Below are 18,778 nucleotides of genomic sequence, written 5' to 3' on the forward strand. Positions count from 1 at the left end.
AATCTGTGTATAATATTCATCCTCCTCCTGCTCCTCCTCCTAAAACCTGATGTAATTACGCCGAACGGGCAATTTTTCTTAGGCCCACAAGGCTCAGTCATAATTTTTGTAAACAATTTTTATACATTTCAATGCTCATTAAAGCGTTGAAACTTTCACCTGAACCAATTTTTATTTTAACTGGGCTGCCTCCAGGCCTAGTTACAAATTAAGCCACATTAACCAAAGCGATTAATGGGTTTCACCTGTCCTCTTGGTTGAGCATGGGCAATTTTTCTGACGTACATTAGTACTGTTGGTACACCAATTTTTTGGGGCCCTCGCCTACAGTGTAATCCAATTAATTTTTTGCCCACCTGCATTAAAGCTGACGTTACATCAGCTGTGCTGGGCACTGCAATGGGATATATGTATGTACCGCCGGTGGGTTCCAGGGAGCCACCCATGCTGTGGGTCCACAGTGAGTTGTAACTGCATGTGTCTACTTCTAAAGAACCCCAGTCTGACTGGGGCATGCAGTGTGGGCCGAAGCCCACCTGCATTTAACATGACATTACCTCAGCTGTGATGGGCAATGCAATGGGATATATTTATGTACCGCCGGTGGCTTCCTGGCACCCACCCATGCTGTCGGTCCACACGGAGTTGTAACTGCATGTGTATACTTCTAAAGAACCCCAGTCTGACTGGGGCATGCAGTGTGGGCCGAAGCCCACCTGCATTTAATCGGACGTTACCTCAGCTGTGATGGGCACTGCAATGGGATTTATTTATGTACCGCCGGTGGGTTCCAGGGAGCCACCCATGCTGTGGGTCCACAGGGAGTTGTAACTGCATGTGTCCACTTCTAAAGAACCCCAGTCTGACTGGGGCATGCAGTGTGGGCCGAAGCCCACCTGCATTAAACATGACATTACCTCAGCTGTGATGGGCAATGCAATGGGATATATTTATGTACCGCCGGTGGCTTCCTGGCACCCACCCAGGCAGTCGGTCCACAGGGACTTCACAATAGGGAGTTGTACCTGCCTGTGTCTATGAATTAAAAACCCCGGTCAGGTTCGGGCATGCAGTGTGGGCCGAAGCCCACCTGCATTTAATCTGACGTTAGCTCTGCTGTCCAGGGCACTGCAATGTGATACATTTATGTACAGCCGGTGGGTTCCAGGGAGCCACCCATGCTGTGGGTGCACACGGAATTCCCATTGCAGAGTTGTACCTGCCTGTGACTATTTATAAAAAACCGCGGTCTGACTGGGGCATGCAGACACCTTGACAGAATGAATAGTGTGTGGCACATAGGTTCCCCATTGCTATGCCCACGTGTGCAGCTCCAGATGGAGGTGGCACAGGATTGGATTTCTCATTGCTTCTGTACAGCATTGTGGACTATCGCCCCGCCCCTTTTAAAGAGGGTCGCTGCCTAGCCGTGCCAACCCTCTGCAGTGTGTGCCTGCTTTTCCTCTGGCAGACGCACTTATAAATAGACATGAGTGTGGCGTGGCATGAGGGCAGCTGAAGGCTGGGCAGGGACAGTTTGGTGTGCGCTGTGGACACTGGGTCGTGGGCGGGGGAGGGGGGGGGTTGGGCAGCATGTAACCTCGGAGAAGTGGCAGTGGAGTGTCATGCAGGCAGTGATTGTGCTTTGTTGGAGATAGTGTGGTGCTTAGCTAAGGTATGCATTGCTAATGAGTGCTTTTCAGAAGTAAAAGTTGCTTAATAGTGGGACCTGGGAACTTGAGATGCAGCCCAACATGTAGCCCCTCGCCTGCCCTATCTGTTGCTGTGTCGTTCCCATCACTTTCTTGAATTGCCCAGATTTTCACAAATGAAAACCTTAGCGAGCATCGGCGATATATTAAAAAATGCTCGGGTCGCCCATTGACTTCAATGGGGTTCGTTACTCGAAACGAACCCTCGAGCATCACGAAAAGTTCGTTTCGAGTAACGAGCACCCGAGCATTTTGGTGCTCGCTCATCTCTAGTCTTTTCCTTTTGGGGAAATTCAGTGTCTGTGGAGAAGCTCTAAGCCTGCTCGATTAATTCTTCTAGAGTTTTCTGGGTCTTTTCTAACGTAGCCTTTTCCTCTTCTAGGAGGAGTTTAATGAACTTAATTGAGGATTCGGTAGATTCTTTCTCCCACTTAGCCAGAAATTCTGAGTTTCTACATCTCATGGGGAACAGAATAGGGTTACGACATACCTCTGCAACCCCTGTATTTCCCACCAGCTACGGGTATAATCTTTGTACTGCTGGGTTAGATGTTTAAAACAACTAGCCATGTTTGTGCACTGGGATCGGGAACTGAACCCCTCCTCTGAAAATACTGAGTTGGCTTCTGTGATCCAACTGTCCATATCTATATTCTTTGATAAGAAACCTGCCATCATATAGTAAGTGATAACAATGTGAATACTAAGTTTATTAGCAAAGTACAGGCAAACTGATATGATTACGTCAGTCAAGATGAAAAATTCCACTCAGTTTCATTCCTATTGAGATTCACAAGTATAGTAGCCTAAAAAGCCTAAAAGGGGGTTAAAATAGTACAAAGCAGCCTAAGGCCCGCTGCACATGACCGAGTCACATTGCGCATGTGGGAGCCTGCACCGGAATCTGACCCTGTGCCCGGCCGGCATCCACGTATACCTGCCTTTCTTCTTTGCTGGTTATACTGCGGATGGTCCACACAGCAAGCCATCAGACGTGCGCAATATATATTTTTTTCCCTAAATCCTGTCTTTTCCCACTTCATCGCTAGGAGATGACACAGAATCTGCAACCTTTCTGCAATGTCATTGCAAAAGGGCCACGGGTCGGATAGTTTCCATTGACTTGAATGGAAGTCGTCAGTGCAGAATCAGCACAGAAATAGAGCATGCTGCAATTTTTCCTCCACTATCGGAAAATCGCAATTGATTTCCGTTCATGTAGAGGAAAAAGTGTTTTGCCATAGCATGCTATGGGTGGTATTTGCTGCGGAATCCAGAGGCGGATGCCAGCTCAAGATTCCGCAATGCAAGTCCGCCCATGTGCAGCTGGTCTTAAGGGAGTTAAAATTCATCTTTGCTTCTTCTACATCATTGGTTTTTTTTTTCCATAAGATTTAAAACTGTGATTTCCCCCAAGAATCTATTCTCTCCCCGGGAAATATTCTGTCCTAATAGTGGCAGTTGTTCCGCTACTATGTATCAGACTGTTACCTACTAGAGATGAGCGAGCATACTCGTCCGAGCTTGATGCTCGTTCGAGTATTAGGGTGCTCGAGATGCTCTTTACTCGAGACGAGCACCACGCGGTGCTCGTCTCGATTAAACGAGCACTGACCATTGAATTCAATGGAGCCGGCAATACAGCCGGCTCCATGGAAAGCAATGGGCTACCGGCAAGCGTGGGATGAATTTTCAGGAAGGGCTTAAAAATATAAGCCCTTACCTGAAAATCATCCTAAAATGTGTAAAAAGTAAAAAAAATATATACTCACCTTGTCCCGGCAGAACGATGTTAGCCCATTGAATTCAATAGAGCCGGCAATACAGCCGGCTCCATTGAAAGCAATGGGCTGCCGGCAATCGCACAATGAATTTTCGGGAAGGGCTTAAATATATAAGCCCTTCCCTGCAATTCATCCAGAAATGTGCAAAAATAAAAAAAATATATATACTCACCTGGTCCCGGCAGACGGAGTTCAGCCATGGCCAGCTGGCAGTTTTCTTGAACTGCTCTCTGTAGTATTCAGCAGCCGGGGATTTAAAATCCACGCCTGCTGAATGAGCTGCCTCTGATTGTTCACAGCCTGACCAATCTGAGGCAGCTCTCACTCACACCTATTCATGAATGGGTGAGTGAGTGCTGCCTCTGATTGGCTCAGCGCAGCTCTCAGCTGAATGACAGCAGTTCAGCACCACAGTGCAGGGGACAGCAGAAGAAGACCGGGCTGTGCCCCGGCAGCTGAAGGGAGGTGAGTATCTATTTTTTTTTTGTTTTTTAAATCACTTTTAATTCATTTCCAGGGAATGACTTATATGTAAAGCCCTTCCCTGAAAAAGAATTCAGGTGTGCCAGCAGACCAATGTCTTCAATGGAGTCGCCGGCAGCAGCAGCGGCTCCATTGAAGAGAATGCCTGCATTTTTATTCTTTTTTACAATAAAATCTTTCTTTTTCAGGTAAGGGCTTATATTTTTAAGCCCTTCCCGAAATTCATCCCGGGCTCGCCGGCAGCCCATTGTTTTCAATGGAGCCTGCTGTATTGCCGGCTCCATTGAATTCAATGGGCTAACATCGTTCTTCTCTGCCACAGCTGTTACAGCTGTGGCAGAGGAGAACGATCTTAATGCTGACATAATATTTAATTTTTAATTTTTACACATTTTAGGATGATTTTCAGGTAAGGGCTTATATTTTTAAGCCCTTCCCGAAAATTCATACCGTGCTCGCCGGCAGCCCATTGCTTTCAATGGAGCCGGCTGTATTGCCGGCTCCATTGAATTCAATGGGCTAACATCGTTCTTCTCTGCCACAGCTGTTACAGCTGTGGCAGAGGAGAACGATCTTTATGCTGACAGTGGGGGGGGGGGGGTCTCACTCTTGCCACTATTGTGGCTTAATAGTGAGACCTCGGAGCCTGAAATGCAGCCCTGCATGTTGCTCCTCGCCTGCCCTATCCATTTCTGTGTTTTTTACATGACTTTGGTGATTTGCTAAGATTTTCACAAATGAAAACCTTAGCGGAGCACCAGTCATATACACAAATGCTCGAGTCACCCATTGACTTCAATGGGGTTCTCGAGCATCACTGAAAGTTCGACTCGAGTAACGAGCACTCGAGCATTTTGGTGCTCGCTCATCTCTATTACCTACGCTTGTGCTCCCATGCAAGCATAGTTTAACTAGTTTCTATGCTGCTGCTAAACAGTAACTGAGAGGGCTGTACTACTGCAAGAGTAGAAACGAACGGATGTGGGTCCAAAGAAGGATTGGGCCTGTTGGATTTCAAAATGTCCAATTCTTTGTTCCCATGTGAAATAAGCCCCCATGAAAGGTATCTTATTTCCCACACCCAATTAAAATAAACATGCATGACAAGAACATGTGTATTTATCATGGAGTCAGTAGATATACAGTATCTGCTGGCTGAACAAGCAAGTAGCTGACAGTTATCTCATGTGTGCAGCCACCTTTAAGCTTTGTTCACATCAGCATTTGGAGCATGCATTGCTGAATTCCGTTAAAAACCTCCATGAATTAGTGCCTCACGCTGCAGTATTTTGTCTGAGAAAGTGCCATATAGCATGACAAAATCCAAATGGACCCCATTATAATCAATGGTGCCATTCATTTTTGTCATAAGATGGATCCGTTCAGTCAAGGGATTCCATTATCCTGCTCCGATAACAGAGCAGGAAAACAAAAACAAGAACTCTGATTTGAACAATCCCAAATTCAAAGCCTTTAAAAAGGCAATAAAAAAGATAGAGAGATAGATAAACCACTGAATTAGGATGAACAAAGTCAGAATGATAGGATCATCAATATAAGTGATCCTGGTGTTAGCTAAAATGGTATAGCAAAGTGAGACAGAACAATATCCAACATAAAAAACAGAGTAGCCGTCAGCCCTGATGGTGGACTGACAGCATCAGGAAGCATATGCCTTTTTTAAGGTTTTGAATCTCGGATTGAGAGGGGGTCTAGTTGACTTTTTCTGCTGTTTGGGAGTCTGGGAGGTTCAGTGATCTTTTCTTCTGACCTGTTACCTGGACTTTATATGCCATAGCTCTTTCTTAGTAATGGAAAGGAATTTTCTTCTTATAGGGCTCCTGATGAACTAGTATCTATCTAGGGAAATACATTGAGCCAATTGATGCCCATTTGAACCAGAAATCTGTGAGTTATTACACTCCTGTGAGATTGAGCCAATTGATGCTTATTTGAGCCATAAAATCTGGGAGTTATTGCACTCGCCTGAGATCTTAGACTCTTGCCTGTGTGAAAATATATATTTTTTGCTATAGCAATTTGCTCCGTTTATCTTGAATGGATGGTTGACTTACTAGAGGTCTTGCGCTTCCTGAGCATGACCACTCTATGGGGATTTGACTGACCTGTCTTTGTCATCCATCATTCTATTTCATTTTCTCCAAACAACTGCACTTTATTTTTGACCTGTTTTTTGATTAGGGACCAGGTTATTAGTTGATTTTTTAATATCTGTGATTTGTAGCCTAGAAAATGAGAAACAATTTTTTTCTGAAATCAAAGTGCATAAATTTACCTCCTTAAGGCCCCTTTCACACAGGCGTATTTGCACACGCAATACACAGAGAATAGGGCAACATGCTTGCCTAAAACATGTAAGACGGCACATGCTCTCGTCTTGTCTGTCTGGATTGTTCAATAAAGACTGAAAGTTTTTTACCCTAAACTGGACTCCGTGTTCCTGTACATCAGTTGTGGTTTCCAGCTAGTCCTTGTGTGGGAGCTAGTGCAGAGAAGTTGCTTTCTGATTTGCATTCCCATTGATTTTAATGGGTACGTTCATATGTGTGCATTTTTTCTGTTCATTTCAGTTGCGCAAAAAAACCGCAGCATGTTCTATTTTGCCTGCGCATTTCCACATCCAAAGCCTCCATAAGGGTTAAAGAGGTACGCAATACACTAGGAGATGCATGAAACACTGTGTAATTGCACAGAAAAGAGAACAAATCTGGAAGTCATTACATTAATTAGCCATTTCAATCGATGCGTCCTTGTTTGCTGACCGCAAATACACATGCCTCAGGGGCGTAAAAAGTGCAATACAATACGTCAATACTTGCAAAAAAAAAAAAGAATTGCTTATTTCTCCAATGCCCTGATTCATGCAAATATGCATATGCTCATGTGAAAGGGGCCTAATGGCGGCTTCACATGGATGTATTTGCGTGAGTTTCTGCGTGTCTAAAATTTCCATGTGCAAGGCTCAGAGACTAAAACCTATTGATTTTAATGTGTTCCTGTTCACTTTCATTTTTGAACACACATTTCGTGTGCGCAAAGAAAAAGCAGAGTGCTCTATTTTAGGACTTATTTACATGAGCATATATTGACTGGCATTTTCATGGCCGCCCGATATATTCTTCCATCTGAGTAGTCTACCCTTTCTCTCCCCTCACCCTCACCAGACCTCTGCCTCTTTCCTCCCATCTGAGCAGTTTGTAATGGCAGTGGGCGGGACGGGGGCAGAGCTAAGCTCCCTCCACTTGTCCATAGCCAGCAATGGGAGTGGGCGGGACAGAGTGGAGCTTAGCTCCACCCTGTCCCATTGCAAACGCCTGTTAGGGGAGAGAGGCAGAGAGTTGGTGAAGAGGAGGGAAGGAGGGGGGCTGCTTAGATGGAAGTGTATATCGGCCGGCCGTGAAAACAGCGACCGATATACGCTTGTGTAAATAAGCCCTTGGTGTGCTTTTATGCACCTAAGAGTATATGATGGTGCGCAAATTCGCACCCAAAACCCACATAATTGAGCATTCTGCTGTGCAATTTTGCAGGAAAAAATAAATAAAAACATCTGTAACTAATGAGGATAAATAGCCTTGTAAACAGGCGCAGCTGTGTCCCAGATCCATATAAAATGTCCCTGTTAGCGCAAAAAGTACAGTAAACTGTGCAAAACCACTCACCAAAGCACAACGTTCATGGTGCAAATGAGTTGTGCTAACTAAGGCATTATTGAGCATCCACCCATGTGAAACCGCCCATAGGCTCAATCCAATATAATTTAATTGCAAGTATGCAAATTATATGAACTCTGTTGTATCATAATACCCAGAAGCTGAAGTACCTCTGACATAGAGTAATACCCCACTAAAAGACACAGACACCAATTTTTTCTTTCATGGGTGAAGGTTGGGCAGTAAAAGAGGCCATGCCCTCTCATAAGGGAGAATAAGGGGAATAAAATCTGCTACAGTCAGAAAGTAAGACCCCATTTACACTTACAGATGATCGCTCAAATGTCGCTCAAACGACAGTTTGAGTGACCATTTTGAGCGATCATCTTTGCATAGTCCATAGTAGCTGAGTAGCTACTTAAGAGCTATGCAGGCGGCGTGGGACATTGCGGCTATCATTTGGGAAACAATACAGCTGTTCTGTATAAGGAAACAGCTGTATTGTTCTCTGCAATTAAAGCTCGTGTCCCCTGTGAACTACCAGCGGGACGTGATCTGAAAGAATCTTATCAGCGCTGTTGACTGTGATTACAGCCTGTACCGCTGATAAGAGTTCATTGCTCAATTCAAGAAAGCTAGAACTGAGCGAGGAACGAATCGTGCACAAAAACTGCACAATGTCCGTGCATTTAGACCCAACGATTCTCGCTCAAAAGACGGTTTTGAGCGAATTTTAAGTGAGAATTTTGGCATCTAAATGGGCTTTAATGCTTAATGGGCCTTAGCGTCAAATCAAGAGGCAACATTCTTGCAAGGCCTTAGCTACAATATGTAAAGGTTTTGATCAATAAAATCACTAGAAAATTCTGCCTAATGATAAGTTAAAAAGTAGCTATTCCAGTTTGAATCCAGCCTGTGTATGCGCCCCTCGTTTTGTAGGTTGCAAATGTATGCAAAGACAAAGATTAAAAGACAAAGATGTGTGCAATTATCCGATAATCCCTTGAATAACATCAATTCTTCCCTCACATAATGCATCCATTTTAATTTGCCCTTGAAACATGTTCTTTTACAGCAGTGGAACATTTGTATTTCTGCAGGTAAAATAATAGTGGATGAATTGCATTTAATTGCTAATTGCAGGAAAGCAGAGGTCGTCTGACTCGTTTCGAACTCCAAATCTATTGTAATGGAATTTTATTTGCTACTCACATCTTTCTAGAGGAGATCTGCAGAACACGGCTCAGAAGTGCCAATGGATCAGAAGGGGTGTAGGGTGGGGTGCCATCTGTCTGATCAAGTTGTACGGGTTACTATTTATTCTCCTGCTAGCCTTCCCTATACAAAGTACATACAGTGCTTCGTCCCATGTGACAGCACCTTTTGTATCCATCTTTCACATGGGTGTAGGCATTTTTAAGTTTTCTCGCTGACACTGTAAATTCGCTTGAAAGGACTATTTTCTGACGGGGTAATTAGCGTTTTCTCGCCTATTCATGCAAAGAAATACATCGCACCCCGGAAAACCCTCGCTCAGCTTAAATCCTTTGAATGACTTCTAATGCCTACATGGAGGTACCTGTAAGCTTTTCGCAGCGTTGGCCCCTGCAAAAATGCCTCCCCCTCCCTTTTTTCCCCTGCTCACATAGGAGTCTATGGGACCCACTGGTGTATATTAGCCAAAAGATAGTTCCAGAACTATCTTTTAGCCTAATGTATATGTGTCAGCATGTATTTAAAAAATTATACTTATATAAAAAATTATATGTCCCCCAAAATAATACCAATACAATTTCAAGCTTGCCACGGAACGGACAAGTCTTCATATAGGTCTGTCTATGGAAAAATAAAAAAGTTATGACTTTGAAAAGTGGAAATCAAAATTCCATTAAATATTCGCATGCTTAGGCTAACTGCGATATTAGGCCACGAAACTTGACCTGATATAGCGCTTGCCAACATGCCATGTCCCCGCGTTTTTCTGTTAAAACCACCTCGCATCACTTTGGGGAAGTAGCTCTTCCCCTGCGCTTAAAGTGTTTCTCATTGTTTTCAATGGGTAAACCTCGTATCGCATCGCACTTGCGTTCACCTCACACATCGTGCGATGCTGTGGGCGATGCGAGGCTTTCCGAGGGAAGGCCCGAAGATCGGACATGCTGAGATTAACTTTATTTACCTAAAATAATGTATTTGTGTTAGGACGACCTCACATGGGTGTATGCGCAAAACGCTTGTGTAAGCACAGCACATTTGCGCCATGAATGACGCACTTTTTGGCGCATTTTTGTGCATATTACTGTACTTGCAGGGCCATTTTACATGGGTACGGGACACACCTGTTCCAGATGTGTTCTTTTTCCTGTGGAATTGTGCAATTGCACGGGTATTTTGATCTGCGCACCTCCCATCGTTTTCTTGGTGTGCAAATACGCACAAAAATATAGCATGCTGCATTTTTTTGTGCGTGCGAAATATGGACACAAAAATGGGCAATGAGAATGAACCATTGATATTTATGAGTGCTACTCTTTGCGTATTGTGCACAAATACACTAGTGTCAGTCTGCCCTCAAAAAATCACTCTAAAGCCCCCCCCACCTTGGTGGCCATAATTTCGGAGCAGGGGAGATGAGACATCCTGTTCATTGGATTGTATGTAGAGAGCCAAGACGAGATGGGTGAGGGGAAATGTCAAAATGTCAGACACTCACATACAGACATGAATGCAATGCTAAGGCAATGCTGAAATCTCTGCTACTGATTATACATATGTGCACTGCTAAACCTTGCTATGCACTCCTACATGATGAGGTCGTATGTGTGTAGAGATGAGCGAACGTACTCGTCCGAGCTTGATATTCGTGCGAATATTAGGGTGTTTGGGATGCTCGTTACTCTTAACGAGTACCACGCGATGTTCGGGTTACTTTCACTTTCATCTCTGAGACGTTAGCGCGCTTTTCTGGCCAATTGAAAGACAGGGAAGGCATTACAACTTCCCCCTGCGACGTTCAAGCCCTATACCACCCCCCTGCAGTGAGTGGCTGGGGAGATCAGGTGTCACCCGAGTATAAAAGTCGGCCCCTCCCGCGGCTCGCCTCAGATGCCTTGTGAGTTAGCTGAGGGACAGTGCTGCTGGTGCCGGAGCTGCTGTAGGGAGAGTGTTAGTAGTGAGTGTAGGCTTCAAGAACCCCAACGGTCCTTTCTAGGGCCACATCTATCCGTGTGCAGTAGTGTGGAGGCTGCTGTTAGCAGTGTTGCTCTTTTTGTTGTTTTTCAAAATCGGCTGGGGAGAGCATTGCGCCCTGCAGTAATACTACAGGAACAGAAGTGGTGGTAAGGCAGGGAGAGTGTTAGGAGTGAGTGTAGGCTTCAAGAACCCCAACGGTCCTTCTTAGGGCCACATTTAACCGTGTGCAGAACTGTGCAGGCTGCTGTTAGCAGTGTTGCATTTTTTTTTTTTTTTCAAAATCGGCTGTGCAGAGCATTGCGCCCTGCAGTAATACTACAGGGACAGAATTGTGTAGGCAGGGCCAGAAGACATATATTATTGATTGAATATACGCAGTGGGCCTTTTCTTTACCAAAAAAAGGGAAACATTCTATTTGGCCTGCCTCTGACAGTCCTCAGCGTTCTGGGTACGTGTGTGGTGGGTGCAGAACGTAAACAGAAATCATACGCAGCCAGCTATGTTTAACAGCAGGCTTGCGCATATTTCTTTCCTGCCTGGGAAAAATCACCGCTCTGCTGTAGTTAATAACTCTGCAACCCTGCAGTTCTGTGACACATTTGCAGGGCCGGAAGACATATATTATTGATTGAATATACGCAGTGGGCCTTTTCTTTACCAAAAAAAGGGAAACATTCTATTTGGCCTGCCTCTGACAGTCCTCAGCGTTCTGGGTACGTGTGTGGTGGGTGCAGAACGTAAACAGAAATCATACGCAGCCAGCTACGTTTAACAGCAGGCTTGCGCATATTTCTTTCCTGCCTGGGAAATCAAATCACTGGTAATACACCATGCTGAGGGGTAGGGGTGGGCCTATAGGACGTGGACGCGGGCGAGGACGCGGAGGCCCAAGTCAGGGTGTGGGCACAGGCCGAGCCAGTGCGGTGGCCAGGGGTAGAGGCAGGGCCAGACCGAATAATCCACCAACTGTTTCCCAAAGCGCCCCCTCGCGCCATGCCACCCTGCAGAGGTCAAGGTGCTCTACGGTGTGGCAGTTTTTCACAGAGACGCCTGACGACCGACGAACAGTGGTGTGCAACCTTTGTCGCGCCAAGATCAGCTGGGGAGGCAGCACCAACAGCATGCGCAGGCATATGATGACCAAGCACCCCACAAGGTGGGATGATGCCCGTTCACCGCCTCCGGTTTCCACCACTGCCTCTCCCCCTGTGCCCTAACCTGCCACTGAGATCCAACCCCCCTCTGAGGACACAGGCACTACCGTCTCCTGGCCTGCACCCACACCCTCACCTCCGCTGTCCTCGGCCCCATCCAGCAATGTCTCTCAGCGTAGCGTCCAGACGTCACTAGCGCCACAGTTTGAGCGCAAGCGCAAGTACGACGCCCTGCACCCACACGCTCAAGCGTTAAACGTGCACATTGCAAAATTGATCAGCCTAGAGATGCTGCCATATAGGCTTGTGGAAACGGAGGCTTTCAAAAGCATGATGGCGGCAGCGGCCCCGCGCTACTCGGTTCCCAGTCGCCACTACTTTTCCCGATGTGCCGTCCCAGGCCTGCACGACCACGTCTCCCGCAACATTGTACGCGCCCTCACCAACGCGGTTACTGCCAAGGTCCACTTAACAACAGACACGTGGACAAGCACAGGCGGGCAGGGCCACTATATCTCCCTGACGGCACATTGGGTGAATTCAGTGGAGGCTGGGACAGAGTCAGAGCCTGGGACCGCTCACGTCCTACCCACCCCCCGAATTGCGTGCCCCAGCTCGGTGGTGGTATCTGCGGGGGTGTATGCTTCCTCCACTAAACCACCCTCCTCCTACGCAACCTCTGTCTCGCAATCAAGATGTGTCAGCAGCAGCACGTCGCCAGCAGTCGGTGTCACGCGGCGTGGCAGCACAGCGGTGGGCAAGCGTCAGCAGGCCGTGCTGAAACTACTCAGCTTAGGAGATAAGAGGCACACGGCCCACGAACTGCTGCAGGGTCTGACAGAGCAGACCGACTGCTGGCTTGCGCCGCTGAGCCTCCAACCGGGCATGGTCATGTGTGACAACGGCCGTAAGCTGGTGGCAGCTCTGCAGCTCGGCAGCCTCACGCACGTGCCATGCCTGGCCCATGTGTTTAATTTGGTGGTTCAGCGCTTTCTGAAAAGCTACCCCCACTTGTCATACCTGCTCGGAAAGGTGCGCCAGCTCTGCGCACATTTCCGCAAATCACACACGCACGCTGCCACCCTGCGGACCCTGCAACATCGGTTTAATCTGCCAGTGCACCGACTGCTGTGCGACGTGCCCACACAGTGGAACTCTACGCTCCACATGTTGGCCAGACTCTATGAGCAGCGTAGAGCTATAGTGGAATACCAACTCCAATTTGCGCGGCGCAGTGGGAGTCAGCCTCCTCAATTATTTACAGAAGAGTGGGCCTGGTTGGCAGCCATCTGCCAGGTCCTTGGAAAATTTGAGGAGTCTACCCAGATGGTGAGTGGCGATGCTGCAATCATTAGCGTCACCATTCCTCTGCTATGCATCTTGAGAAGTTCCCTGCAAAGCATAAAGGCAGACGCTTTGCGCTCGGAAACAGAGCCGGGGGAAGACAGTATGTCGCTGGATAGTCAGAGCACCCTCCTGTCTATATCTCAGCGCGTTCAGGAAGAGGAGGAGGAGCATGTGGAGGATGAGGAGGAGGGAGAAGAGACAGCTTGGCCCACTGCTGACGGTACCCATGCTGCTTGCCTGTCATCCTTTCAGCGTGTATGGCCTGAGGAGGAGGAGGAGGATCCTGAAAGTGATCTTCCTAGTGAAGACAGCCATGTGTTGCGTACAGGTACCCTGGCACACATGGCTGACTTCATGTTAGGATGTCTTTCTTGTGACCCTCGCGTTACACGCATTCTGGCCACTACGGATTACTGGGTGTACACACTGCTCGACCCACGGTATAAGGAGAGCCTTTGCACTCTCATTCCCGAAGAGGAAAGGGGTTCGAGAATGATGCTATACCACAGGGCGCTGGTGGACAAACTGATGGTAAACTTCCCATCCGACAGCGCTAGTGGCAGAAGGCGCAGTTCCGAGGGCCAGGTAGCAGGGGAGGCGCAGAGATCAGGCAGCATGTACAGCGCAGGCAGGGGAACATTCTCCAAGGCCTTTGCCAGTTTTATGGCTCCCCAGCAAGACTGTGTCACCGGTCCCCAGTCAAGGCTGAGTTGGCGGGAGCACTGTAAAAGGATGGTGAGGGAGTACGTAGCCGATTGCAGCACCGTCCTCGGTGACGCCTCTGCCCCCTACAACTACTGGGTGTTGAAGCTGGACACGTGGCCTGAACTCGCGCTGTATGCCCTGGAGGTGCTTGCTTGTCCTGCGGCTAGCGTCTTGTCAGAGAGTGTGTTTAGTGTGGCTGGGGGAATCATCACGGATAAGCGTACCCACCTGTCAATCGACATTGCCGACAGCTTACACTCATCAAGATGAACAAAGCCTGGATTTCCCCAGACTTCTCTTCTCCACAAGCGGACAGCAGCGATACCTAAACAATACGTAGGCTGCACCCGTGGATGGAAGCATCGTTCTCTCTCACCATCCAAAACGGGGACATTTCTGCTTCATCAATCTGTGTATAATATTCCTCCTCCTCCTTCTCCTGCTCCTCCTCCTGAAACCTCACGTAATGACGCCAAACGGGCAATTTTTCTTAGGGCCACAAGGCTCACTCATATAATTTTTCTTAAAATTTTTTATACGTTTCAATGCTCTTAAAAGCGTTGAAACTTTAACTTGAACCAATTTTTCGTTAAACTGGGCTAGTTACCACTTAAGCCACATTAACCAAAGCGATTAATGGGTTTCACCTGCCCTCTTGGTTGGCCATGGCCAATTTTTCTGAGGTACATTAGTACTGTTGATACAGCAATTTTTGTGGGCCCTCGCCTACAGTGTAATCAAATTAATTTTTAGCCCACCTGCATTACAGCTGACGTTACATCCGCTGTGTTGGGCAATGCAATGGGATATTTTTATGTACCGCCGGTGGCTTCCTGGCACCCACCCATGCTGTGGGTCCACAGAGAATTCTAAATGCATCTGTTTCCACTTCTAAAGAACCCCAGTCTGACTGGGGCATGCAGTGTGGGCCGAAGCCCACCTGCATTAAGCACGACATTACTACCTCAGCTGTGTTGGGCAATGCAATGGGATATTTTTATGTACCGCCGGTGGGTTCCAGGGAGCCACCCATGCTGTCGGTCCACAGGGACTTCACAATAGGGAGTTGTACCTGCCTGTGTCTATGAATTAAAAACCGCGGTCTGACTGGGGCATGCAGACACCTTGACAGAATGAATAGTGTGTGGCACATAGGTTCCCCATTGCTATGCCCACGTGTGCAGCTCCTGATGGCGGTGGCACAGGATTATATTTCTCATTGCTTCTGTACAGCATTGTGGGCTATCGCCCCGCCCCTTTTAAAGAGGGTCGCTGCCTAGCCGTGCCAACCCTCTGCAGTGTGTGCCTGCGGTTCCTCGTCATGGCAGACGCACTTATAAATAGACATGAGGGTGGTGTGGCATGAGGGCAGCTGAAGGCTGCGCAGGGACACTTTGGTGTGCGCTGGGGGGGGGGTTGGTCAGCATGTAACCCAGGAGAAGTGGCAGCGGAGTGTCATGCAGGCAGTGATTGTGCTTTGTTGGAGGTAGTGTGGTGCTTAGCTAAGGTATGCATTGCTAATGAGGGCTTTTCAGAAGTAAAAGTTGTTGGGAGGGGGGGGGGGCACTCTTGCCGGTATTGTGGCTTAATAGTGGGACCTGTGAACTTGAGATGCAGCCCAACATGTAGCCCCTCGCCTGCCCTATCCGTTGCTGTGTCGTTCCCATCACTTTCTTGAATTGCCCAGATTTTCACACATGAAAACCTTAGCGAGCATCGGCGAAATACAAAAATGCTCCGGTCGCCCATTGACTTCAATGGGGTTCGTTACTCGAAATGAACCCTCGAGCATCGCAATAATTTCGTCCCGAGTAACGAGCACCCGAGCATTTTGGTGCTCGCTCATCTCTATATGTGTGTGTTTGTGTGTAAGAGGCAATTAGAGGACAGAATCTCAGTAGTTCTCTGTGTACAGTCAATAGAACACAGCAGACTTAGCACAGCGGCAGGCTCCTCCCACCATTCCTGAGAGGATGGGGAATGAGATATACACTTTCTAAAGGAGAAAATTGGGAAAAATACAGGATACAAGTCATATAATGTTCAGAAAAAAGTATTATTACTGAATACACATATGGCAGCTTATTCTGCAAAGTCATTTGATATGTCAGTTATGCTTTGACTACCGAAATAGACCCCGTCCTTAAAGGGTTTAGGAGCGCACAAAGCTGTCTTTGAGAATTAAATACTGAGTGTGACATAAAAGTTTTGTTTCATGGAAAAATTCTGCCTCCCCTATCTGCAGGTTGAAAAGGGAGTTTATGTGAAGTGTGCTGTGTACCTTAGTATCACTACTATTATTAAAGACATAGCAGAGCTGAAGTTGTCCTTCTTATATAAAAGCTGACCTGTCTCATTTCTTTAATCACCAGTCATAGCGGACCTTAGGGGTCTGTGAGCCGGGCAGTCAAACAGGGCAAAATGAGACACTTATGGGGGCTTAAAGGGGTTGTCTCGCGGCAGCAAGTGGGGTTATACACTTCTGTATGGCCATCTTAATGCACTTTGTAATGTACATCGTGCATTAAATATAAGCCATACAGAAGTTATTCACTTACCTGCTCCGTTGCTAGCGTCCCCGTCTCCATGGCTCCGTTTAATTTCGCTGGCTTCTTGCTTTTTTAGACGCGCTTGCGCTGTGCGGTCTTCTGCCTGGTGAATGGGGCCGCTCGTGCCGGAGAGCTGCTCACCACGTCGTCATCGTAGCTCCGCCCCGTCACGTGTGCCGATTCCAGCCAATCAGGAGGCTGGAATCGGCAATGGAACGCAAGGAAGGAGAAGAAAATCCACGGTGCACCATGGGAGAAGACGCGCGGTGCACCGTGGGAGAAGACCAGCGGCGCCATCTTTAAAAGAAGAATAGAAGAAGCTGCAGACGCTGATGCAGGTAAGTGCAATGTGCTTTTTAAAAACTAACCTATGCTTTCTTTTTAACAGGGCAGAATGCGGGGGTAAGTGAAAAAATATTTTTTTCGCTTTCGCCGCGAGACAACCCCTTTAAAAGGAGTTTGTGAACATAGCATATTTCTGACTTTTTTTGTCTTTCATTCCTTTTTCTTTTCCTTCTCATATACCAAACATGGTTCTATCTATCTATTTATTTATCTATCTATCTATCTATCTATCTATTTATTTATTTATCTATCTATCTCATATCTATCTATCTATCTATCTATCTCATATCTATCTATCTAATATCTATCCCATATCTTTCTATCTATCTATTATCTGCCTATCATCGATCTATCTATTTCATATCTATCTCATATATATATATCTATTTCATATCTATCTATCTATCTCATATCTATCTATCATCTATCTAACTATCTCATATCTATCTATTATCTGTCTATCATCTATCTATTTCATATCTATCTATCATCTATATATTTATTTCATATCTATCTATCTATCTATTAGAGATGAGCGAGCGTACTCTCTAAGGCAAACTACTTGAGCGAGTAGTGCCTTATGCGAGTACCTGCCCTGAAATAGATAGATAGAAAAATGATAGATAGATAGATAGATAGATATTAGACAGATGGATAGATATTAGATAGATGGATAGATATTAGATAGATAGATGGATGATAGATAGATAGATAGATAGATAGATAGATAGATAGATAGATAGATAGATAGATAGATAGATAGTAGAGATGAGCGAGCGTACTCGCTAAGGCAAACTACTCGAGTGAGTAGTGCCTTATGTGAATACCTGCCCGCTCGTCTCTAAAGATTCGGGTACCGCCGGGGGAGAGCGGTGAGTTGCTGGAGTGAGCAGGGAGGAGCGGGGGGAAGAGAGTGAGAGAGAGATCTCCTCCCCACTCTCCCCCGCCGGCACCTGAATCTTTAGTGACGAGCGGGCAGGTACTCACATAAGGCACTACTCGCTCAAGTAGTTTGCCTTAGCGAGTACGCGCGCTCATCTCTACTATCTATCTATCTATCATCTATCTATCTAATATCTATCCATCTATCTAATATCTATCCATCTGTCTAATATCTATCCATCTGTCTAATATCTATCTATCTATCTAGCTATCATTTTTCTATCTATTTCATATCTAGCTATCATCCATCTATCTACCTAATATATATCCATCTGTCTAATAGTTATCTATCTATCTATCTCCTATCTATCTATCTATCTATCTATCTATCTCATATCTATCTGTTTATCTCATATCTATCTATCTATCTATCTATCTCATGTCTATGTATTTTATATCTATTTATCTATCTCTGTTTAATTTGCATAATAGAGGGGATTACCAGAAAGTATTAAAATATGCTAATATAATACTTATCATCACATATTAAATAAGCATTCTTGATTTAAAGGCAGAAACGTCTTTAGTAGGTCTTACTATTAGACTTTGATATGGAAGGAGATTGGCGAGGGGGACTAGGAAATGAAAGAACATACAAATAAAGAAGTAAATAACACCGGTTCTGTTGTTGCTACAGTCTTAATAAAATGAGATGATGGAAAATAGAACCAGAGCTGAGATCTGAGAATGATAAACCTTTCAACATTTATGAAGTTGAAGACAAAAGCGTTCATAGAGACTTGGAACATCGGGCTCATAGATGGTAAAATTAAAACCCATAAAATATTCATCCCTTTGTGCCTGGCGTCTGTCAGCCATGCATGGATATGATATATTTTGCTTCCGTGGGCTGCAGTTTATTAGCTCTCCGGAATGGATGACGACCAATC

The sequence above is a fragment of the Eleutherodactylus coqui genome, chromosome 6 (assembly GCF_035609145.1).
Source record: "Eleutherodactylus coqui strain aEleCoq1 chromosome 6, aEleCoq1.hap1, whole genome shotgun sequence".
Lineage (NCBI taxonomy): Eukaryota > Metazoa > Chordata > Amphibia > Anura > Eleutherodactylidae > Eleutherodactylus > Eleutherodactylus coqui.